The 25,217-nt window shown below is 39.9% G+C and overlaps 1 protein-coding gene across 3 annotated transcripts in view; it reads left to right on the forward strand.

The window, feature by feature from the left end:
* The first annotated feature begins 6,433 nt into the window (after positions 1 to 6,433).
* Positions 6,434 to 25,217, forward strand: part of LOC126355963 (uncharacterized) — a 628,239-nt gene continuing 609,455 nt past the window's right edge. For 2 of the 3 annotated variants that reach the window (XM_050006573.1, XM_050006590.1), the window contains exon 1: positions 6,496 to 6,711. The gene's annotated coding sequence lies outside the window, so the exon portion shown is untranslated. Of the gene's footprint in view, positions 6,712 to 25,217 lie in introns of all 3 variants that reach the window. The other variant, XM_050006598.1, reaches the window with a different exon arrangement.

The raw sequence follows: 25,217 nt of genomic DNA on the forward strand, positions 1-25,217 counted from the left end.
GGGTGTCCTTTTGAGGGGAGAAAGAAGAGACAAAGAAATGTTGCTTGGATGGATGGGCTGACAGTTAGTCAGTGGACGTCATACTTCACTGCAACGGCTTAGCTGCTATGCTGCTCAACAAAAGAATATGTTGGTACCACCCGAATAGATCAACATAGAAGATGCCATCCCAGATGTTGCCAGAAAGAAGTTCATGTGGTACTTACCCAGGTGGCTGGTGAGGACAAAGGGACTGCAGCCTCACCAAATGAGTCACCTTTGAGCCTACAGATTGACGAACTCTACTACAAGATGCCAAACTTGAGGGTTGCTGGTTCAATTCAGGTACGGAGCTCTCTGTGCTACTCTGTAGCCGCTTGTTAACAATGCAACAAGCAAATTCACAAGGAGAGACCTTAGTGGGTCATAGATGAGGTACTGAATGGAAGCATACACTGCCCAGCACTCTGCTGCAACACGAGCTGTTACAGTATCAGTGGCACTGAAATCTCCACACTACGACTTTGCACCACACTGCTGTTGCAAAGAATTAAGTGAGCTAAAACACAATGTATTACTCTCTTTGTTTAAAGGGTCTTATGTGTCAATAGATCACTGGTAATGGAACCACCAATGTTTCACTCACACCTCACCCATTGAGCCAAGGAAGGAACCCATTCCACACCCACAAAGTGTCGCTTCCTCTCCTGCTATTCATGACAAAATAATGGCCTTTGCTCCCCTCTGTCACTGGTCCTCAATATCTAGTGCCACAAACCACTGACCCACTACATTGGAAATGTTCAGTACAACTTCTTACATACAGAACTTAAGAAGCTTCTGTCCTCTTCTTTGTTTCTTTTATTTGTTTATGTATGTTCTGTGGATCCATACAGCAGTGAGCAATATGATTATTACCATTACAGTTCAAAGGTGGCTTGTTCAGAACAGTTTGACAGATGTAATTGTTATACCGCAGGGCAATTAATCTGGTAATAAATATGCAGTAAAAATACATTTTCACGCCAGTGACTATATGAAAATAAGCTGATCTATAGAAGATACATACTTTAAATTCTTTTGCTACATCTTTTCTTTGGTAAACATTCATTCACAAATTCACAGCAGAGTAGAATGAGTGAGTAAAGAGAAATAAGTGTAGTTTAGTTTTGAAAAATGACTTAGTATTCCTTGAATTTTTATCCTTATTGGAATGAAAGCTTTTGCTCCAGCATACTTAGCACTTCTCTGCCTCTGGAACAGCATTTGTGATTGGTAATGTATGTAATCCTTATATCTATGGTCCATGCATGTGGACTGCTGAGTTGCTTTCAAAGAGACATTGGTTAGTGCGTTATTTTCATGTTCCATGCATTATTAGTACAGTTAATCATAATGATACAGAATGAGTAATTTTACATTTACATTGCATATTAATTTATAAATATGGTTAAGAGACATTGGTTAGTGCGTTATTTTCATGTTCCATGCATTATTAGTACAGTTAATCATAATGATACAGAATGAGTAATTTTACATTTACATTGCATATTAATTTATAAATATGGTTATAGGCTGACTATTTACAAGGTTTTCTTCAATATGGACTTGAATGAGAAATTCTCACAATGAAGCAGAAACAGAAAAAAATGTAATAATCAGTGGCAAGTATTCCCAACTGACTAATCACTTTGTAACAGGAAGCCCTTGGACTTGCTTTACAAATTATTCTAACCACTAATTCCTGAGCCAAGAAGTTTTGTTTAGCACGAGAAGAGTCCCCCCCCCCCCCCTCCAGAATATAATTACTTATTATATGATGGAATGCATGAAATCAAAATACCCTACCATCATGATCGTTTACTGTCCAGTAAAGGAAGCACCCTTAATGCAAAAGCAGTGAGCTCAATCTCTTCACAGTTTTTGGTATGTGACGTTCCCAGTTTAGCTTGTAGTTTAAGTGACTGCCCATGGACCATGCACTGTCAGCTCTCTTGAAATGCTGGTTCTTGAATGTCACTTTCAATTCATCTGGATTTACTTCTGATAAAATGTTATTGGTAACTAACATTGATGCATTTTCTGATACAATGCTGGTCTCATTTGCAAATATAGTAAATTTACACTCGTCAGCTTTCTCAAAACCTACTTTCTATCTCACCATCTTTTCTTTGTCACATATAGAAACTAAATTGTCTCTTACATATTGCATCAATTCCTTGCTGTATTTTCTCTGTTTCAGCATTACTGGCTTGTGATTTTGAAATGTAAGCCTTCACATCATTCTTACGATTAGCCCTATTTAAATTTTGAAAAACTATTTTGACTGAATTACACATACTAGCTCAATCATTCACTAACCACCATATCCATAACTAAACCACCAGATTATACATCAAGACACAACTAGTTAAAGACATTAGCTGCCAGTGGGTGTTCAAAAATGGCTATGAGCACTATGGGACTTAACTGCTGGGTGGCCATCATTCCCCTAGAACTCAGAACTACTTAAACCTAACTAACCTAAGGACATCACACACATCCATGCCCGAGGTAGGATTCGAACCTGTGACCATGGTGGTCACGCAATTCCAGACTGTAGCAACTAGAACCACTCGGCCATTCCGGTGGGCCAGTGGGTGTTGATTTATGACACTTGTGTCTTGATTCATAGTGGCTGCTGGATCAAAATGGTGTCTGTTCTTTTGGACATGTCCAAAAGAACAAATACCACATATATAGGATTATAAAGAATTTGCAGAAGTTTCTGTTATTACCATGTAGTTCATTAATCAGAAATATTGATCTTCCTCTACTTTTACGTAAAATTAAGTTATATGGTGCAGTGATCATGATACTGGCTTGTGGTCAGGAGGAATAGAATCTAACAATCTAGATTTAAATTTTCTACTTTCTCTTTCATTAAATTAATGTGAATTTCAAGATGGTTCCTATGAAAAGAACATGGATGATTTCTTTCCATTCCCTGTTCTATCCAAGGTGTACACCATCTTTAATGACTATGTTACCAGTAACATTTTAAAACACTAATCTTCCTTCATTTTACTTTGCCAAGTTTAATTTAAATCATTATATAATCTCTTCCTTCAGATTAAGTTCCCAACAGCATTCAGATATCTAACTTTACATATTGTGATTTGTATAAGATTAGTTTACTTTACGGTCTCCTGAGTATGGTACCCAACCCAAAAAAGTCTAAAGACGCTAAAAATCACGCAGGTAACTATTCAGAGGAAATAAAATTCTACATGTTCTGTATGAACACATGCAGTAGTGATCCTCATATCTCCCACAGGAATCTGTGACAGCTGCTATACTAGCAAATGAATTTTGCTCTTGTGCAGCAAACAAGTACACCACTATTCCATAAAGGAAAATTCCATCCTGGCATCAAGCTGCATAATGAGGATTGAGATACACAAAAATAATAATAGATATAGAATAAATTCAAAATATCAATAAGAGACTGATTGAGAACTTCTATACTATGACTCTGTGAAGGAGTTTCTATGAAAACAAAATTATACTATCATTTGATGTTATCTGTGTGAAGTTTTCTCAATAATAAGATGTTAAGTAATACTGACTAGTGTTGAGTAAATTTGTGTTCAATGTAAAAAAAAGTTGTGAAGTACCCAAAGAGTGGATCAATGTCTATTGTACAGAGCACAATACTAGGTTTACAATATCATTAAGCCAATCTCATCAATCTGAAAGCATATTTCTGACTAAAAGAAAGTCACATTGCAATTTCTGATGCTAAAAGTCTATGAACTGAGATCAATGTTTTATCATTCTTAACATTAAATGGGATATTTTAAGGCAACGAACGACTTTATGTATTTGCTTGTTCATTCTTTCAACTCCTATACATGCTTGATTGTTACCAAGGCCTAAAGAGAGACCCACAAAATATGTAACTCCCTGTCTACATGGACCTCTCCATACTGATTCTATAACACAGAATTCTCTGTCAGCTGAGCTGAGTAATAATGCTATTTTATAAAATTTTCAGTCGAGTCAGAAATAGGGTCTCCTATAGTAGCTAAATGGATTAGGCTACTTTTTCACATAAGTTCACAGTTATTTGTTATGTGGAAATGTAAGCTTCTTGAATGAAAGTGGACTCCTATGACAGTAGATTAGATTAGATGAACATGTTGTACAAGCTATACGTAGGGAGGAGAACCTCTAGGATGTTGAACATGTCAGAAAAATAAGAATACATAATAAATATTCACAAATAGAAACAAATATGGTGATGTACCTTCCACAGCTCCTAAGTGAAAGAGTCCCCATGGACAAGAAATAAATAAAAAATCTGAAGCATATTTTCATTTAAAAGGTAGTAAATAACTTATCACAAAATATGTAACTGTTCAATACACTGATGTACGTATGACAATTCTTAAGCTATTGTAGCTATGCATGATCAAATAGAAAAATCATTTTACGATACTTCTTTACAAGGGCTGCATTACTGCACTGAATTTGTACAGAAGTCAGATTGTCCTAATACTCACATTATTAATATCATTAGCAACATATCTCATCAGCTGGTTCTGCCAAGAAATGAAGCAGAAGGAGTTGGCCCTAATAACTCCTTTAGGCTCCTCTTAAATGGAACTGTATTACTAGCTAAACTTTTTATTGCTGCTGGTAAGTTATTCAAAATGTTTGTTCCAGAATAATGCACACTGTTCTGGACCAAAGCAAGTGACTCTAAATCTTTGTGAAGATTATTCTTATTTCTGATTCTATGAATTGAGCTGTTGGTTAAAAAATGAGATATAATTTTAATGCCAATTTCATTAAGAAATAAGTGCATCAGGAAGCAGTAGTTAAACCCATGGTTCCCGAAACAGGATTTGCTTGATGTTCTTAAGTTCATACAACAATTAATTGTTATTCGTAGAACATATTTTTAGACCCAGAAAACTTTGGTATGGTTTGATGATTTACCCCAAAAATAATCCCATATGGAATGAAAGTACACATAGTATATTATTTTTATATCACCTATGTCTGACAAGATTCACATCAGAAATAGAGATTTGCTTAGGTGCTTTAACAGTTCTGTGATACGCTCTTCTGAAATGAATTTTTTGTCAAGTTCCAATCCCAAAAATTTAACGCTGTTATCTTCTATCTCTTTGTCATAATATTTTAAGTACACCCTCATGAGAAAATTCTAAACTTAATTAGCATCTTTTTTCATAGGTTAATAATAAATAATTGGCTAGGAACCATTTATTAATGTCTGTAAAAATTTGATTTCTAAGACCATAATTGATTTGGTATTTATTCAATTTTTGTGTCATCTGCAAACGAAACAAACTTGTCATCTGATAATGTTACAGACAAAAGGTGCTCGATATGCACAAGAAAAAGTAAGGGCCTTTAGCTCAAACCTTGTGGTACACCACATGTAATTAGGTGACAGTTGGATAATGTCTGACATTCCTCTTTCCTAATGACACCCTTTGTTTGCTGTCACAGATACAGGATTTGAACCAATTTGCAGCATTTCCTGTTACACTGCATTATTCTAGATTACTTAAAATGATATTGTAATTTACAGTCAAAGGCTTTTGACAGATCACAAAGTATATATGAGTAGTCTGTAATTTACTGTCTATGGATTTAGTACATTCTCACTTCTCAATATCAGAACTCTTTAGAAATCTGAACTGTGACTTTGACAATATATTTTTTGTTGCTAGATGGTTAAGAAGCTTACTGTATATTACCTGTTCTAAAACTTTTAGAATGCTGGCAAAAGTGAAACTGGGGAGAAATGCGTTTGTATTTTTTTACCTCTTTTCTTAAACAGAAGCTTAATTTCAGCGTATTTCAACCACTCAGGAAATACTCCACTGATTAACGACTGGCTACATAGAGAACTTACGTTCCTAAACCTAGAAGCACACGCTTTAATTAACTTTATTGTTATTACCACAACCACTAGAATTTTTTATTTTAAAGATTTTATGGTGGACATTACTTCTACTGACATACTGAGTGGGATATTGACGTTACTGAAGTCATTTATATTGACTGGTCTGAGATATACCATGGATGTATCTAACGAGCCTGGCAACACCATCGTTTTCAGTACGGTAGCAGTCAGGAAATGCTTGCTAAATAGTTTTGCAACACTGCACGCATCTGTTACTAATTTATCATTTACTCTAATGCTATGTGCCCCTCTTCATTTCTGCTTCTACCAGTCTCGTCCTTTACTATGTCACGTATTGTGTATTTTATTATCTGATGTGACTGTCTGTAAGAAAATAGTAGGCCTATATTTGATTCTCGATTTATACAGGATATACAACTTTGATGTGACAGATCGGTGGCTACACCAGCAACAGCAGTACTTTTGCTTGCCGGACGAAAGGAGCAACGCTGACTTTCGCGAGCTTCCGCAGTCACTTCAACCACGTGTCTAGTGGCGCGCCAAGCGGCAACCTTCGGAACTGGCAACGGGACAGCGGGAACGCTAGTTCAGATGAACAGCGCTCGCTGACCGGACAAGTCGCTGGAACATCTGTCAGTTTATGTTTTGTGCTTAACTGTCGCTCGAGTAAATCGTGCGTTCGTTTTCACATAAATCCATAAGAGAACGAATTTGCTTACCAGAATAGTACCTGTCATCGTGCGCCGTCTCTACTACTCCTCAACCAGTTGTTTTTCAGTGATTTTGCCAGAGTGAGTATTAATTTACTATTCTTTTTTCTGCCAATACATGACGAAAATTATTGAATTTTACTTTAAAGATTGGAACTTTATGTTTTCCTTCTTTTCGTGTTTCGTCATCTTTGATCTACTTCAGTCACCCATAAGATGCGAGCGACAAAACTGTTGCCTGGTATGACAGCTAAGTTTCCGGTACTTCTGAGGGAATCTTTTTTGCTAACTGTATTGATACTCTCCTTTTCTGTTCAATTGCCACAGCGCTACCCCTCTTACTTCGAGGCTATTTCTATTAAGATTGATTTTTGCGCACTGTCTTGTTGGCAGCTTTGTTGCTGTTGTCGCTTAAATAAAAAGGCCTTGTTTCGATAACAGCCTTATGTTTATGTTTCGTCGTTTTAGTGGAATAACAAAAGAAACGAAAAAGCGTCTAATTATTGTGATCTATTATCTATTTGGAGCGCAATGTTTGCATGCTTATCATTGTTGAGCAGATTTCGAAGTGCAGCGAGCAGCGCAGAAACAGTTCATCTTTCTTAAAGGGAAGTGCTTGGATATATACGTACAGGAATAAGTATAAGTTGAAACGAAAGTTAAACAACACCGCAACTGTTCGTCGTTTGAAACTGTAATACTTCAACTAACGGGAGACACGCCGTGACGTTTGAAATTTTAGTGGATTTGCTACTTCTTGTAAACATGACAGTTGAAGATTAGAACAGATTAATCTGTTTCATTTACTGCTCTTGTTTTAAAACATTTTGTTGGAGGATACTACGGAGTCATTATGAAGTGCACCTATTTCTTGCTTGTCGAGGAAACGTACCTGTGTGGTCTACCACTGTTAGATTTTTCACACCAGGCCTTAAAATATGTATTTGTTAGTAATTTAGCCACAATAAACGCGCAAACTTCAATTAATTTTTTTCAACATTTTGACTGTTTGCTGCAGCTTCATTTGAAGCTAGTCCTGCGTGGCGCTCCTCCATAGATTGTGTTGTAACTACCCCACGAACAAGATATGTACTTCCACGGAATATTGCTGAGATAAATGATTCTTTGGGCTATTCCTAGTGACACAATGTTGAGCTTTAGATGTGGACCGCAAATATAGGATAAGAGACATTACCTGTGAAGTGTGAAACTTTTTGTGGGTATTAAACTGTACTTGAATATTTGGCTGTTTTCTCGACTCCGTGATGCGCCTCCACCGAAACACCGACTGGTTACTTTACGTATAGCTTTTTCCAGAGGTCGACGATCCTATGTGGTCACTTCGTATAATGACTAATATAAGAAGCTTGGGGAATCGTTGCTCACTCGCGGAAACCCCGTTTCACAAAGTAATCAAGGCACTAATGTAGATGCTGCTGCAGTATACCTTATTTTTATCTGAGGAAAGGGGGAGGGCAGAATTGCCCTTTTTAGGAGCGACGTTTTCCGTACTCATCGTTTGTACTCTCGCTTTTGGTCCAGTTGAGAAAAAACCATAAACAGCTGACTTGTGCATATTTCAATGCTGACAAGCTGTGCCGCTGACGGGTAATCACTTACCCATCTGGGAGTGGACGAGCTCTTTAGATGCTCTTTAGATGACATAGTGCATATGCACTATGTGACCAGGTCATAGTGGGGCAAAATTATGGCTAAAATATTGGGAAACTAATTTATCCAGATGGTGAGTCGTCGTTGATTGATGAATGTCTCATGTGCTTTAACGGAGCGAGGTGGCGCAGTGGTTAGCATACTGGACTCGCATTCGGGAGGACGACGGTTCAATCCCGCGTCCGGCCATCCTGATTTAGGTTTTCCGTGATTTCCCTAAATCGCTCCAGGCAAATGTCGGGATGGTTCCTTTGAAAGGGCAACTTCCTTCCCCGTCCTTCCCTAATCCGATGAGACCGATGACCTCGCTGTCTGGTCTCCTTCCCTAAAAACAAGCCAAGCCATGTGCTTTAGAACAACAACTTGGCTTTCGATCTGAATCCTTTACTTCTCGATGGGTGGAGAATTTGATTTTCTCCCCACTGGCGAACCTATGTAGTTAACGATGGCAATATCACGTGCAACTGCGTCCATAAAACAACAAAGCACGTCACGTTGACGAAGAACATACGGATTACAAGTCCGCTTCCGACGGTACTCGGACACATGACTATGGACACCGGTGAAACATGCTGGTACATACTGACAGACGTGTAGGCAGACGGAGTAGGCAGGTTACTAGAATAAATTGTACAGGTCCTGTCTAAAGGTATTGGCTATTCATCTCTACAGACTTGCATTGTAAAACATAGAAATCTTTTAAAGGGCCCTTGGAACGCAACCTCGTAAGTTAGTTTTGTAGTAACCTATACCAATGTGATAATCCCTCCACATTATTGCTTACTGCGGTCGCCACGATTCCGCGTGAAGTATATGACTTCATTGGACGCCTGCCATACGGTATCGGTCGAAAGCAATAAATTAGCCATTTCAGTTGTTACGTTCATTTGTGCTATCCATCGCACAAGAAAGAGAACTGCAATAGAAAGAGAACTTGCCTAGGAAAAAAATCCGATCGCAAACACTAATTGTATTTATAAAATATATGTTATAAAAATGGATATGTGTGAGTGCATGTAGGTATGTTCCACAGCTCCTCCTAGACCACTGAACCAATTTCAGCCCAAACTTGGTAAAAATATCCCTGTCAGGCAACAATCGTTGTGAGGGGTAAGAGCCACCTACCTGTCATAGTTTAGGAGATATGACTTCATAAATAATGAGACGCGTGAAAAATTGCCGCTTCATGCATGACCTCTGTTCTACTAACTCTGCTCGGAACAAATTTCGCATATAGTATCCACATATACCGCTAAATGCACATACAAATTATATCACGGTACCACACGCAATTCAGGAGATATGACCTCACAAACACGTAGACGCGTGCAAAACTTACTTCTTTGATACCACCTCTTTTCGCAACACATTTTGGAAAAAGTATCCACACACGCTGCTGAGAGCACTTACAAAATTATATCATTGTATTACACATATATCAGGCGACATGACGTCATAAACACTGAGATGCATGAAAAAATTCTGCATCGTGCATAAAGTGTTAATACATTTATGCTTTACTACCAAAGCACTGCGGGACTGATGACCTTAGCTGTTTAGTCCCCCTTAAACATCCCAACAGCCACCACCACCAAAGCGCTGATACAGTCGAGTCAACACAAGGAAATCCCTAACATCTGGTAGCGCTTTTGACAGCTTTCAGCTGGGAGGCGCGAACGGCTGTGGGCGGAAACAATAGCAGTCTACAGAACTATGAAGAGGCGTTGCCACAGAGACGTTTACAAAATCGCGTTGTAGAGATGCGAAGCAGCTGCGCCCATCGGACAGAAACTGTAAGTTTCTAATAGAAAATTGGCAGAATGAATACCCGGGCAATGCCGGGTTTGTCGCCTAGTGTAATGACAAATCGTGAGGCTGTAAGTCTTTAACTGGACGTCGCTTCGGCCATTTACTTATAGGGGTGGGAAATAGCGACTGGTTAAAACCGATAACGGTATTTTGATTCAGTATATCCCGTATTTTTCGGTATTTATTTCTTCTCTGTTGTAGGTGGTGTGTTTTTTATTTTTACTAATAACCGACTAAAACAACCGAAATATCAATTACTCATAGCAACAGTGCTAAAATTTTTCAATTTTAAGTAAGCCTTTTTTTTAAAAAAAAAAGGAGTAATTTTTAATTGTAAAATATTGCGTAATTAAAGAAAAGGGGAAAATAGATCAATGCTATTGTAACAACACCGTCAATAGAAAGGAGCAACAAACGGATTGTGTAAGAACTGATACAGCATTGCTGAGACAATGATGTCCCTGTTGCCGTTAGTCTTCGCTTACGGTAAGCGTTTACGTGTGTTAGGCTTGCCCCTGCCTGATCGTCTGACATCCATTGTATTGCACACCGGCACCAACCCTAGCCTGAAAATATTTTTACGAAGTGCCGTAGCCATGAAGCACAATGCTTCATTTGCTTTAAGAAATTCAAGGTTTAAGTGCGATTTCTGTGAAATAATAAAAGACGAAGAAAATAATGGTAATAGCAAACAAATTAACACGAGAAAGTGTTCACCCTTTAGCAGTGACTATTCGTTATGTCCAAATAGTGGTGTGATTCCCGATCACAACATTTTTCAGCCGAGTTTCAAAAAACTGGAATCAGTAGGAAAATACCGGTGATGTTTTTATAGTATTCAACCACTCATGACTTTTCGAGAAAAGCAACGAACGGTGGATGGACTATGTTTTCCTTCATTTGCCTACTTGATTTAATATTTTAATTCTATGTAGTTTGGAATAAAGAGAGTCAAAATTTTTTCAGTCTTTGTTCGATTTTTACCTTTATTGCAGAGAATAATAGGAATAAGAAACTGTAAATCACTTATTTCAGAAACTGATTATTTTGAGCGGTTTTAAGAGATAGGTTAAGCTGGCGTGGAACAAAACTGATATAACCCAAAATGGGTTGTTTCAGTAATAAAAGCCATCCTTACTTGCGTGTCCCTGGTCTACCCCTTTCACTCAGGCAGGGAAGGGGACCTGTGGTTTGACTTGGAATCGTAGCAACGCGTCGTTCCTAGCGAATCCTCATATCACTGAGTTTCGAAGGCTAGGCACGCTCTTCACTACCAGATCACCACGCCCGACCTAATACTACATGAAAGTGGTGCACGATAAACTTGGAACCGTGGTCCCCTGTAGTCTCTGAACCGCGAGGTTGCGCAGTAGTATGCCACTGGACTTATTTTCGGAAGGATGGCTGTTCAGATTCCTTTCCGATCATTGAGATTTTCTTTTGCGTTATTTTCATAAAGCAGCGAAAGGCAAATGCCGTAATCGTTCCTTTGAAAACGGCACGGTTGATTTCCGTTCCCATCTTACCACTCCCTTTCTGATAACCTGGTCGTCGATGGGACGTTCGTTAAACCGTGCGTATTTTCATCTTCTTCTTCTTCCTTCTAATCTCTGTGTAGCGACTCTCATTTAGGCTGTTTTCCCAACATCATAACTAGGAGTAGCCGGCACAGCATTTAAGGTTTTTCCACAGCCAGATGAAAGTACGAGAAGGCATACAAAATTTGGAGCAGTCATAAAAATGTATAGCCCAGGGACTTGATAGCAGAGTGATATAACGCTCATATCTTCTTCGTCTTCAGGATTTTGTTTTCTATAAGCAGAAAATTCTTAGAAAGAGGGGAAAAAATCGAAGGTTGGTTTGAAGATCACAGTACTTTACTAGGCACGGAAGATGGTACGGCGTTGATTTCCTCTGTCCTTTGCTTTGACTCACCCCGTCAGTTGCAGCGTGGATTCTGAATTATGGTGCAACTTCGCATTTTTTTTCGCGAATTGTTTCTCGGCAGAATTAGTGCCTCGTATAGTTAGAAAGTAGACCTGGAAACTCAGTTAAAGTAGAACTAAAATATGTGATTAAATTCGTAAAAAGATAATATACCAATTAACAGTTTTGTCATAGAACTGATAAATTAATTTGTGGATTTAGGGTAAATGAAGACAACTGGATGCTCAGGAAAATAAATAAATAGAAGAGTAAAACTGGCCGGGAGTGCTTCCGATGTGTCCGGAACTGAGTTTGCAGTCAACGACTATTATTAATGCGAAAATTATTCATAAACAGAATTGTTAAACGAGTGTAGGAGATGTAAATGTTAGGAAATACTGGGAGACTTACGAAAACAAATGAATCAGGGAATAAACTGAGGTGCAAGGCATAATTATGCTTGAAACGAATTGTAGCCAGACGAATGCGTAGCAGATAAACCAAGAAAGTTCTTTGATGGATTTCGTGCTCGACGACACCATGGAACGTGGCTAGATGACATAATAAAATACCCAGGAGCAACACACGTTGCTATAGTTCAATGGGTGGTGGAGGCCTTTATTCCTGAAGGCGTCAAGTGGCTGCTGATGATGATGTGACGTTACCGACACAGACTCATTGTGAAAAAGTCAAGTGAAGAGTAAAAATGGGAAAGTTGTAAGCGCAAAATCTGACATCTGGCAGGTGAATGGAAAAATCCGACAAATACGAATAGGACTCCCTCTCTGAAGGTTCCACACAAACTTAATAATGTATACATACAATAATAATAATAATAATAATAATAATAATAATAATAATAATACTGGCAACAACAAATCAACAACTCAACCAATTAATAAAGATAACAGAAGTATTCAGCAATGATATAAATATGGCTATTGGAACAGACAAATGTAAGAAAAATAGCATAGCCAAGGGAAAACACACTAAACAAGAAGATTACATATTGGATAACCACAGCGACTGCATAAAAGCGATGGAAAAAAACAGATGCCTATAAATATCTAGGATACAGACAAAAATAGGAATAGATAACACAAATATTAAAGAAGAACTAAAAGAAAAATATAGACAAAGACTAACAAAAATACTGAAAACAGAATTGACAGCAAGAAACAAAACAAAAGCTATAAATACTTATGCTATACCAATATTGACCTACTCATTTGGAGTAGTGAAATGGAGTAACACAGACCTAGAAGCACTCAATACACTTACACAATCACAATGCCACAAATATAGAATACATCACATACATTCAGCAACAGAAAGATTCACATTAAGCAGAAAGGAAGGAGGAAGGGGATTTATCGACATAAAAAACCTACATTATGGACAGGTAGACAATTTAAGAAAATTCTTTCTAGAACGAGCAGAAACTAGCAAAATACACAAAGAGGTCACTCATATAAATACATCGGCTACACCACTGCAATTTCATAACCACTTCTACAACCCTTTAGATCACATAACATCAACATATACGAAGAAAGTAAATTGGAAAAAGAAAACACTACATGGCAAGCACCCGTATAATCTAACACAGCCACACATCGATCAAGACGCATCCAACACATGGCTGAGAAAAGGCAATATATACAGTGAGACGGAAGGATTCATGATTGCAATACAGCATCAAACAATAAACACCAGATATTACGGCAAGCATATTATTAAAGATCCCAATACCACAACAGATAAATGCAGACTTTGCAAACAACAAATAGAAACAGTAGATCACATCACAAGCGAATGTACAATACTAGCAAATACAGAATACCCCAGAAGACATGACAATGTAGCAAAAATAATACATGAACAGCTTGCCTTACAACATAAACTTATAAAACAACACGTTCCCACATACAAGTATGCACCACAAAATGTACTGGAGAATGACGAATACAAATTATACTGGAACAGAACCATTATAACAGATAAAACAACACCACATAACAAACCTGACATCATACTCACCAATAAAAAGAAGAAATTAACACAACTAATCGAAATATCCATACCCAATACAACAAATATACAGAAGATAACAGGAGAAAAAATTGAAAAATGCATCCCACTGGCTGAGGTTGAAATGGCTCTGAGCGCTATGGGACTCAACTGCTGTGGTCATTAGTCCCCTAGAACTTAGAACTAGGAAGTAATATTGGCTGAGGAAGTCAAGGATATGTGGCATCAGGATAAAGTTGACATTATACCAATTATACTATAAACTACAGGAGTCATACCGCACAATATCCACCAGAACATCAATGCAATACAGCTACATCCAAACTTATATATACAACTACAGAAATCCATAATTATTGATACATGTTCAATTACCCGAAAGTTCCTAAATGCAATTAACATATACCGTACAGTTAAAAGGAAGTCACGCTTGATCAAGATCCGCGTCACTTTCTATTTCTGACCAGACTTAACGTCTGAGATAAGAAAGAAATAATAATAATAATAATTTCTTGTGGCCCGGTGACCCGGCGCAAGTCTTTCTAATGGAGACACGTCGGCGACTTGCGCATCCGTAACATGCCCCAGCTATCCAACCGGGGAAAGGGAACCTGCACTTTAGCTTGGAATCCGAACCACGTGTTGCTTTTAGCGACTCCTCACATCGCTGAGAAGGTAAACGGCATGTTAAAACGAAGACTGAGAAATCCGTGTTCCGACCGGGATTCGATCCCGCGACCTCTCGGTATCCAGGCACGCGCTTTACTGCTAGACCGTCCAGGCTCGACGTCTATATAAACAATTCGTGTATAGGCTTTGATGAGTGAGTTTGCGAGTATCAAAATGTGTCACATATGTGGCTGTGTCTTTTGATTGCATTCACTTAGAAACTTAAATTATTTACACCGCCAACGGACTGTAGACCTTCGTATTTGACATAAACTTCAACCTGATGCTTCCACTGATTGTTTTACATGATTTAATTATACATTCACAATTTTCTGATTTTTCTTTTATTTGTACTGTAGAGCCTTACTTCTAGTCAAGTTTCGTGATTCTGGGTCAACGGAAAATACCCAGTAGATCTTGCTGACTGAGTTTGCAAGTATCGAAACACTTGAAATAAATGGCCGTATCTTTTGACTGCATTGGTTTAGAAGCTTAAATTTATTACAGCGTCAAGGGATGATTGACATTAGCAGCTGACATAACTTTCAAGTTGATACCTCCACCTGTTCCTGAGAAAAAGGGGTCTTAGCACAGGAACAGACAGAACAAAGTGATCGTATAAGGGTTCAGCTTTTACCAAAACAATGTATCTTTATTTGTATCCAAAGAATTGAGAAGGTATTCTGATACCACAGAATTACGCTGCTTACCGCACCACCTCAAAAAAATAATGACAGCGCATAAAATACTTTATTGAGAACGTTCTAAGCGCAATACAACAAAACTGACTGGTTCTATTGCCAACAAGTATGTCCGTACTAGATGATTGTTACAAACAAGAAAACAGCAACCAGTCAGTGTTAGTTAAGCTGTTTATTTACGGAAACAGCACAGTTGGCGGTTTTGAACCGACAGGTTTATCTCCAGACGGATGTTCACCCACATGGTACATTTGTTTTTTATATTGGCTGTTGGCTGTTAATTTTTCTACTACTACTGTAAACAAAAACCAATGCAATACAAACACGAGCAGTCGTCTACAGGTAAACTTGTCGTTCCGAAACCGGCAGCGGCGCTATTTTGTGTAAATGAAGAGTTATATGTACAGTAACTGGTTGTTATTTTCTCCTTTTCAAGAATAAACTTATATTTTGTGCGCAACTACGGTCTCAGAACTATCAGTTTTATGCAAGACATCAGGAAGAAAGTGTTTGTTCCAAATGCTATTAATAATGAGGAAATATGTTTTATTTGTGAGAGTACTAGTGGGGAAACAGAGCATTAGGTTTTTAAGCAGTAGAACGCTAGTCAACCAACACCACTTCTCATATCTTTTAAATTTGGGAACTCCAGAGGAAAGCACAGATTGACACAAAGATGAAGCGCCATTCACTGATGCATATTTCAAAGACATTCTCCATGGTATGGTACTTGGATCTAGTACAACGTCATGCAACAGAATACTGAGAATAAAACCCCGAAAACGCGTTATGTGAAAATGGCGTGTTACGTTATACGGTGTTCGTGATTTTTCAAATTTAGCAATTTTAGGCTGCAATGGTTATAAAGAGAGTTGCACAAGGTAGACCAGCATAGAATATTCCGTGGAACTAGTCTTCGGAGTGCAGACGATAACAGCAGGACACTGACTTGGGCTTCGGCACACTGCGCTAAAAGCCAATTCGGTGTGTGTTACCAATACGAAGAATTTGTAACGGCTCTGAACTTCCGTCTCAGCTGTGTACCTTAGGGATTACCACTACATTTTCATTTTCGCTGGAAAGTAATGAGAGGGACTGCGCTCCGCTATGTAAAAGGGGCTGCGACCCGACATGTCGTATTTCTATCTTACTGAGACCCCTCTCAGAACCAAATAATATAGTAAGACATCAGACACAACAATCTATCAGAGATTCTTTAGTTCTCGCGCAGCACGTTCTTGTAACTGAAAATTGCTTTCTCTCTGAGGAATGCAACCATAATATGCGGCATATTACGCTGTTGATAAAATCTACCTGGTTCATCGGCGACTGACTATGTCATCAAAGTTTTGATAAGTTTCCTGCTCGTCATCATTATGACGAGCAGGAAAGTTGACACACTCCTTGCTTTAACACGGCTTATAAACAGAGAACATTCTCGTCCGTAAATGTCGGCAAGAAAGCCTACATTCACGTATATTGCGATATGTTTTATTGTTAAAAAACGCAAACTGCACATGAGAGATCACGACTCTTCGAATCGCCTTAGTGTGTTCATTGAGTATTTACTTTTCATAACCGACAACTAATCATTATGCACGATTCACTCCGTTTCTTGATGGCATAAATAAAAAACTAAACTCCACCCTGAACAGGTGATGAAGGCCCAAGGGCACTGACTGGCCGCCGTGTCATCCTGAGCTCACAGGTATTATCATTGTGGAGGGGCATGCGGTCATCACACCGCTCTCCCGAGACCGGAACCGCTGCTTCTCAATCAAGTAGCTCCTCAGTTTGCTTCACGAGGGCTGAGTGCACCCCGCTTGCCAACAGCGCTCGGCAGACCGGATGGTCACCCACCAAAGTGCTAGCCCAGGCCAACGGCGCTTAACTTCAGTCATCTGACGGGAACCAGTGTTACCACTTCGGCAAGGCCGTTTACTTGTTGTCATAAATATTAGATATTTTTTTCTGTTAGTTACCCAGTCTATAGATATTTTTATATTATTAGTAATTTAATTATTACTTTAGCCAATGAAGCATTGTGAAGTTGGCTGTAATACTTTAAAAACGAAAAGCACTTCCTAAAAATGTACTAAGCGTTTTCTTTTGTTTTGTTTATACCTCTCAAAATTAGCGCTGGACTTAGTTCAGGGCTTTCAGCATACCTCTTTCGTTTGACTTTACTTCTGTCACGTTAAAATTATTGGTGAATTGTTTGCAGCCAGACGAACAGTTACAAGGAAATCTTAAAATGCGACAAATATATTTTCATACCTTTTTAGCATCAAGATAAACACATAAACCTCCCATTATTTTTATTGCAGTGGTATGTTGCTCGTTTGGTTCCATAATAGAAATTTTTAATGAACAACTTCAGTGTTACGAGTATTTATGAGGCTGGTAAGAAATAACCGAAAAAATGTACATAAAATTGAGACTTTTTCGTTGCTCATGTGTTGGACTGAACGACTAACCAACTGAAACTTAATGCAACTGTCGATGGAAATAGGCGTCGCCTATTACAAGGTTTAACTGATCAGTTATTGAGTGGTATGCCAATGCTTATTTACAGAATGTTTCTCGTAAAACATTTACACTTTCAAATCGTTAATTCGTGAGGAATATCATGAATCAATGTTTTTCCTTTTTTTTAATGAAAATATGTTTGATGCGGGATTCGTTTACGAAAAGAGTCATAAAAATGCTTCAAGACAAAAGAACTAAAAGCAGGACTTGAGTAGTTGCTGTCCAACTCATCTCCGTCTAGCAGTCAACAGACTGTGCGAGGCTAAAAATGTGAATTGTTTCGAACACCAGCAATCAACGGAAGTCTATGAAAGACTTGACCTTCTAAGGAAGCCGCACATAACACGCGAACGCGATCTGTTCTAAGGTAGTGGTCCAATGTTTTCGGTCCTCATCTACGAATTCCGACGGAATTCGATGAAGCTACTCAAGAACGCTCTGTTGGAACCGCAACAGATCGGTGTAGCGCATTCGAAAATGTAACGGAGATGTTCAGGGACCTGAAATAGGAATCGATAGAAGAAAGCATTGCTGTTCTAGCGAAACCGATCTGTATATTTAAGGGGTTGGAGTTTCGAGTCACATGTCGCAATAACTGCATTAGCTTTGTTGTATATCTCGTATAGGGATAGCGAGAATAAGATATACGTCTGTATCTATACTTCGTGACGCAGGTTACTTTGTGTACCGCTCATGTTTTCCTCTTTTCCTGTTCCCGTGCCGAATGGTGTGCGAGAAGAACTTAAACCTCCGTTTGAGATCGAACCTATCTCATTTCAGCAAGATGTACGTAGGACACAATATATTGTTCGAGTATTCTAGGAACGTACATTCTCAGAATATTAACAGGAAACCTGTCCGCGATGCTCTCTTGTATCGCCTACTGCTGGAGATGGATGAGCATCCGATTAGAGAAGTAAGAGAACCTGCGGAGATATAACTTAGTCAGTTTAGCCTCGCACCATGCACAAATTAAATTAGGAGGGATGTTACTAATATTGAAACGAAATGCTCGAGTCCCCTTCGCCATTAGCGATACACTGACTTGCGGAAAGCGTGGGTAAAATGAAGTAGACTATTAGCAAAAAAAAGTAGTAATTTTTATAACCAAAGTAGTACTCCTAATAGAGATTGATGTTATTCTAGGAAGAATTGCGTGTATTTTTTATAGATCACGTTATAACACTTTCCACGTCTTACCACAGCAATAGATACATGGCAGTGATTTACCAACTTCGTATAGGCTGTTCTTGATGAAAGCATCCATTTCGTTGAGAACAGAATGTAATTTGGTTTAAACACATTATCTTATCGCGGCGATGCATAATTTGGTTTAGAGTGGCTTTAAATTCCTGGCAATGTGTCATCCAACCCGTCACCGACCAACGAGGTAATCCTACTTTTAAATATTCTCTACTCCATAATTTATCTAGAATTCTACGAAATAGTTACATAATAGAATTCTTATCGAGAACTTTTATTCCGCAAGCAAAAAGATCTTAATTTTATTGAAACAAAAAGCTTGATGCGTTAGCTGGTTATTTAATAGAGTAGCGGTAATACTGTTGGTTAATGTGTTAAGAGCAGCTTTTAACTGCTCCAGGTGTAAAAAGATTGTGAAAGCTTTGACGATGATGGACAGGAGATATTTTTGAAGTGCATGGATCTAGAGGAGACTGCGTGTAAAGGGTGAGTCCCACAGGACGTAACACCCGATTTATTTCGTGGGCGGCTAAAGATACCGAAACGAGATTTTTGACCAATGATAGTACGCAGAGATACACGTAATTTTGTTAACTCTTGTATGAAGGTGGATACCGATGCAAGTATATTTTTAATGGAACTCCGTACTTTTTAAAGACGTTCGACGGCGTTTTAAAAAAAGACGAGCTTGTAAATGATGGCGTTGGAACTTTTCGGAAAAGTATGCAGCAAATGAGCTAAGACTGAACGGCAAGGCGTTCGGAATACGCTGTAGCGGTGTAAAAAAGCAACTCGGAGCCAGATATGAGAGCCAGCGCATTAGCCATTCTAACCGGCTTGCATTCCAGCTTTACATTCTTCCAGGCACGTCCGAACTAGGGGTGAGGGCACACCGTCAGGTGAGACATGAGTCCACCCCCCCCCCCCCCCCCTCCAAGAACATTTTACTACATGAGCTTGTGTTTTTGCGTATATCAAATGGTTCAAATGGCTCTGAGCACTATGGGACTTAACTTCTGAGGTCATCAGTCCCCTAGAACTTAGAACTACTTAAACCTAACTAACCTAAGAACATCACACACATCCATGCCCGAAGCAGGATTCGAACCTGCGATCGTAGCGGTCGCACGGTTCCAGACTGCGTATATCATTTCCCAAGTCTCTTAGATAAGTTTCGGAAAACAAAAGGTAAATTTAGGCTTTATCCTTTTCCATTGACGTCATCGGATACGGTAGGAGATATCATGTGGTAAGCACACCGCTCTCCCGGTCTTCGTCGTGTTTCTTGATCCTGGATCGCTAATAATCGGTCGAGTAGCTCATCCCACGAGACTGAGTGCACCCCGTACCACACCTTCCACCAAGGAAAAATCTCTGGCAATACCGGGAATCGAAACCGAGGCTCCTGTGCTGACCACTCAGCTACGGAGGCTGACTTTCGGAAAATAAAGTTGCATGGCGGGATCCGCAGAAAGTGGTTAAGTGCCGGCCTAACATTAATTCAGATATGTTTTGAAAACAAATTTATTAAAAAGAAATTCCTGCTCAACATTTACAAGAATCCCCCCCACCTTTTTTTTTTTTTTTTTTTTTTTTAGAAAAGTAAATATTTCGGAACCGTTGATTAAACATTAACCCTGATCCAATATTGATGGCAAATAGCGGTGATACGCTGATGTCAAATTTAAGCTCAAGACAATTACGATATCAGTTAAAAACTTCAGCTGGCATTAAAATTTAAATCCCCAAATCTGTCTTAAAAATGCATATAGTAAACCGTTAAACGAAATTCATTATGATGAACTGACATCAATGAAAATCTCACAACAATCTTCACATAAAATCAATTTACCTACGAACTTAAAACACAGAATAACAATACCAGCCAGACCCCTACCCAGAAGATTTACGGATACCAATTTCTCTCGTGTCACTATTTGAGATTTACCAAAGTACTGTACGGAAGTGCCAGGCAATTTCAAAACAAGCTTCAGAGGAACGCCAAATAAGGAGACGTGAATTGTTCAGTTATAAAAGGTGTTTATTGAACTCAAAGATTACTGTGCTGCACTTGTTAGCCCTGTATTTAGCCATATTTGTAATTTTTCCTTTAGGAATGGTCAGTTTCCTGAGAGATTAAAGTACTGAGTAATAAATTCGCTTTACAAAAAGGGGGAAAGGAATAATGTAGATAATTTTAGACCTATTTCTATGCCACCAGTGTTTGCAAAAGTTATTGAAAAGGCTGTGTATGTAAGGATAATTGATCATTTTATATCACACGATTTGCTATCAAAGGTACAGTTCGGCTTTAGAAGTCGTTTAAAAACTGAAAATCCTGAAAATCCTTATTCTCTTTTCTCTTTGAGGTATTGGATGGGCTAACCAAAACGTTTCGAACGCTTAGCATAATTTTTGTTTTAACTAGGGCATTTGATTGTGTTGATCACAAAATATTGCTCCAGAAGTTGGACCATTACGGTATACGGGGAGTAGCTCACAATTGGTTCACCTCTTACTTTAGCAACAGGCAGCAAAAGGTCATTATTCACAATGATAATAACGGCTGTGATATGGGGTCTGAGTGGGGCACTGTCAAGTGGGGGTGCCCCAAGCATCAGTGTTGGGGCCACTCCTGTTCCCGCTGGTTTAAGCTGTCGTCAGCACTCTAGGTGGCAAAGATGTAGCAAGAACATAGATATTAGCCGCTGCATCAAGCGATCCTATCAGGAGAGAGGCCAAAGACAGGCTCGCAGGTAAAATGCCGCCAACGCCATCTCGACCGCAAGTATTTAGATCGCCGCCACAGACTGGAGGGCTCAGTCTCAGTCAGTCTCAGTCAGTAGCTCAGTCACTATTCTAGCTGGAGGCTGTCAGTTCATTGCGACCAGATTAAAGTACATAGCAGGACTTCTACTTTACCAGCAGTGAGGCTACTGTGGACCATTACTGAAGATCATGTACCATAACATATGGACTCTTAAAGTTAAATAGCTTCCTGTTCATGTAAATAAAAAACCCTGTTAATACTTGTGTACAGTTGTGTTGTAGAAAGAGGATACCGGTCACCAAACAACATCCTCTCCCTTGATTCTTATCATACAAGATACAACAGTGGCGACGGGAACACAAAAACAAACTGTAGGAAACAATGACAGACAGGATAAGGCCATATCGACATATGGCTGGAAACGCATTACAAGTACACTAACTTGTAGGAACAGATAAGAGATCTTTGACAGTGTACGTTTCAGTGACTGATAGGACACATGAGCACAGGCCAGGCAAATGGGAATGTTCTGTCTATACTAGTGTTTTAGCTCCTCCCTCAAGAGGGCAGTCTGTCCCGTTAGCTGAGTGGTCAGAGCGTCAGACCACCATACAGTGGACCCGGCTTCGATTCCCGGCCGGGTCGGAGATTGGAGATTTTCTCCGCTCGGGGACTGAATGTTGTATTGTACTCATCACCACTTCATCATCATCTGTACCCAAGTAGCCCAGTATGGGGTCACTTGCAACTCAGAAGCCATACGATGATTTCATTTCAATTCAATGAGCTGGAGCACATGTAGTAGCTACATTACCTTTTCGTAACACCAAAGATACGTCTCCCAGAAGGAAAGGTAGGGCCGCCCACAAGAAGCGCAGATATGCTTCGCCTGTGAGAGTTGTGGAAGGATGACTGGTCCCACGAGGGGGTCGTTTATAATCTCAGCCCACTCATTTTCGCTCAACCATGGGGACTCTTCATAGCCCACGAGTGGGTATTGCGAAGGTTAACTATACCGTTCCTAGTAAGACGTAGCTTCATCTGTGAATAGGATGGATGGCAGATATCCGAAAACTATTATAGCTTTTACTACGAATCAGCATCAAAAATGTCGCCGCGGAGGCAAGTCCGTAGTAATAATGCATGCAAGCTTTGTGATATGGATAGTGGCGGTTATCGTGGAGAATGCTCCACACGGTCGTCTGGCTTAATCCATGCTGCCAGGCTAGCTGCATGGTGCTGATACCAGAACCGCTATCAAAAATCTTTTATCTCCACTTTCAAGTGGATGTACCGCAACTCGAACGCATTTAGCACCATATGTTTTTTGCTCCTTTCCCTCTCAGGGATCGTTTCTTGCTGTTTGTACCCATTTAGCAAATTCACCTTTTATATGTTATCGCTATAGCAACTGAGGCGCGCTAGAAATGGGAGTGACAGCAAATTACATATGCGGGGAGGAGAAAGTAAGCAACTGTGATACCCCACTAGAATCCAACCCTGGATCCGTGCTTCATTTCTTGGATAGTTCTGGGAAATGATTCAGTGCCAACATTAAGCATCGTAATAATCACTGTACTTATATTTTTAAGAATTGCAGGCGTTTAAAAAACGTTGAGCCATTTAAATCACTATACTGCGTCAACATCAGGGTCGATACAAGAGTCTACGCAAGTCGTCTTGCGTTGATGGAGGGCAATGACGCAGCTGCTGTGAGAGACAATAGACTCGTATTTGGATAGACAGCGGGTTAAATCCCAGTCATGCCACACTGATTACGGTTTTCGTTGTTTCACTAAATCGTTTTCGGCAAATTCTGCACTGGGGTCTTCGAGAACGACACAGTCGTTATCCTTATCCATTCAGATCTTGTGTTCCGTCTCTAGCGACATTTCCATCGACCGACGCTTCATTCTGATCTCCCTCCCTCCTTTCCTTCTTTGTATACAGAGTGTACAAGCAGAAATCGTTAATATTCAGGGATATGACAGGAACGATCATTCGAGGCAAAGAAGTCTAGTAAACATGGCCTCAAAAATGCATACCTTTAAGAACTATGAGCAGTTGTTTATCTTCGCTACTGTGAAACACATCTCTTCTATTGAGCCTGCCCCTGTGGTCGAGCGGTTCTAGGCGCTTCATTCCGGAACCACGCGGCTGCTACGGTCGCAGGTTCGAATCCTGGCTCGGGCATGGATGTGATGTCCTTAGGTTAGTTAGGTTTAAGTAGCTGTAAGTCTAGGTGACTGATGACCTCAGCTGTTAAGTCCTGTAGTTCTTAGAGGCATTTGAACCATTTTCTTCTACTGAACAAGTTGGTTCAAATGGCTCTGAGCACTATGCGACTTAACTTCTGAGGTCATCAGTCGCCTAGTACTTAACTAACCTAAGGACATCACACACATCCATGCCCGAGGCAGGATTTGAACCTGCGACCGGAGCGGTTGCTCGGCTCCAGACTGTAGCGCCTAGAACCGTACGGCCACTCCGACCGGATACTGAACAAGTGCTCATAGCTCTTGAAGATACACGTTTTAGAGGCCATGTTTACTAGACTTCTTTGCTTCGAATGATCGTTGCTGTCATATCCCCGAATCTTGATGATTCCTGTTGTGGCACCCTGTAGAGAAATATTGACGTCGGAAAGCAACGTGGAAGATATTTGCGCTGTTCTTCACTTGTCTTCTTCTGCAGCATTCGGGAGGACGACTGCTCAGTCTAATTTTAGGCTTTCCGTGGCGTGGCTTCCCTAAATTACCCAAGGCAAATGCCTGTGCTGTTTCTTTGAAAACGAAACGGCTGACTGCCTTCCCTGTTCTTCCGCAATCCGAGCTTATGCAGTGACTGCGATGACGTCTTTATCGACAGGGAGTTAAACACCACCCTTCCCTTTTTCCGTCCTGTGAAGGCTCCCAAGAAGCTTGTCCTGTCCTACTGCTACAGAGCTACACGCTGCGGCAGAACGGCGCTGTTTGCCACCGCGTTGCGACCCACCACCATGGCGTGGGCATCGCTGGTGGGCGTGCGCAGCGGGCGCGAGCAGCCCGCGTGTCACACAACAGACTCAACACCTCTGCCTGTACAGCTGCCTTACCGCCGGAACATGCAGCAGGGGCAGCCTCAGCTAATTCCCTCGTTGGGCGTGCTTGTTTACTTCATCAATTTGTCTGTCGAAGGGAGGGCACATGGGACGGCTGTTACCTCTACCACGTAAAAATGCACTCTAAATATGTTAGCGGTCCGTTTGGTACAATAATATTAGCTTTCACGACGGGCGT

The sequence above is a fragment of the Schistocerca gregaria genome, chromosome 1, assembly GCF_023897955.1.
Source record: "Schistocerca gregaria isolate iqSchGreg1 chromosome 1, iqSchGreg1.2, whole genome shotgun sequence".
In the NCBI taxonomy this organism is placed as follows: domain Eukaryota; kingdom Metazoa; phylum Arthropoda; class Insecta; order Orthoptera; family Acrididae; genus Schistocerca; species Schistocerca gregaria.